Here is a 1377-nt window from a genome sequence, read left to right as displayed (position 1 = left end):
TGAGCAGAGGGGTGGGCAGTGCAGGCAGCCGGGGGGGAAGGCCAAGCAGAGGGGTGGGCAGTGTGGGCAGCCATGGGGGAGGCTGAGCAGAGGGGCGGGCAGTGTGGGCAGCCGGGGGGAAGGCCGAGCAGAGGGGTGGGCAGTGCGGGCAGCTGTGGGGAGAGGCTGAGCAGAGGGGTGGGCAGCGTGGGCAGCTGTGGGGGAGGCTGAGCAGAGCGGTGGGCAGTGTGGGCAGCCGTTGCGGGAGGCTGAGCAGAGGGGCCGGCAGTGCGGGCAGCCAGGGGGGAGGCCGAGCAGAGGGATGGGCAGTGTGGGCAGCCGTGGGGGGAGGCCGAGCAGAGGGATGGGCAGTGTGGGCAGCCGTGGGGGGAGGCCGAGCAGAGGGATGGGCAGTGTGGGCAGCCGTGGGGGAGGCCAAGCAGAGGGACCGGCAGTGCGGGCAGCTGAGGGCGAGGCCGAGCAGAGGGGCTGGCAGTGTGGGCAGCCAGGGGGTAGGCCGAACAGAGGGGCTGGCCGTGTGGGCAGCCGTGGGGGAGGCTGAGCAGAGGGATGGGCAGTGCGGTCAGTGGTTGGCGGGGCTGGGCCATGTCAGAGAGCCTTTTGTGTGATGCAAGAGCCCCGTGTGTGACCTGGAGGACACCTGCCGGGTGATGGGGGCCTCCCGGAGAACTGCATGCCAGTGGGAAAGCAAGGACTGGGTGTTTCCACAGCCTGCTGCGGCTGTGGTTCTTTTTTGGGCAGTGTGTGAAATGAGTATATTTAAATGAGAACTCGACGCTATTCAGTCAGCGTGTAGATAATTTTAAATCTTCGTTACGTATTTTTGCGTTCTCCTCCTTCTCTGATTCGATGCTTGCAAGCTGTTTGAAGCGCCGGTTGGCCTCCTGACTGTGCCCTACGGCTTTCTGTCTTAGCTGAGGTGCGTGGCATTTTCTTGTAGGTGAATTCTTTTGGTTGTTTTGAAAGTGCTTTTGTTCACTGTGGAAACTTTGGAAAATACTTCAGAGTCTAAGGTATCTCTCAGATGCCAACAGTTAGCATTTTTGCATGTTCCTCTCTGTCCCTTCTGCATTTCTGGGAACACGCAGGTTGACATTCTCCCTGAGGGGAGGGTGCAGCTCCAAGGGGTCAGCCACTGTCCCAGCGTGGATGGGTGGAGCCAGGTGCCTTGCTTGCCGCCCTGGCGTGGCCGGAACCCTGGACTGTCCCTCATGGAGGAATCATCATGGCCCGTCGAGCCTGGCTGACAAGGGGCTGGGTGACGTTGGTGGCAGACGTGGTGGGTGAGCAGGGGTAGCAGAGAGAGAGGACTGGACACACACTGGGGGATCAGTCCAGTTAGCAAATACACAGAGACAGTGGGGGTAGCAGAGAGAG

At 61.7% G+C, this 1377-nt stretch overlaps 1 protein-coding gene across 1 annotated transcript in view; it reads left to right on the top strand.

The window, feature by feature from the left end:
- NDUFA10 (NADH:ubiquinone oxidoreductase subunit A10) overlaps nt 1–1377 on the top strand; it is a 46897-nt gene that overhangs the window by 30040 nt on the left and 15480 nt on the right. The gene's annotated exons all lie outside the window — the stretch shown is intronic.

Source organism: Trichechus manatus, unplaced genomic scaffold, assembly GCF_000243295.1.
Source record: "Trichechus manatus latirostris isolate Lorelei unplaced genomic scaffold, TriManLat1.0 scaffold00165, whole genome shotgun sequence".
Lineage (NCBI taxonomy): Eukaryota > Metazoa > Chordata > Mammalia > Sirenia > Trichechidae > Trichechus > Trichechus manatus.
Note: the sequence above shows the minus strand (reverse complement) of the source record. Positions and strands in the feature narration are given on the sequence as shown.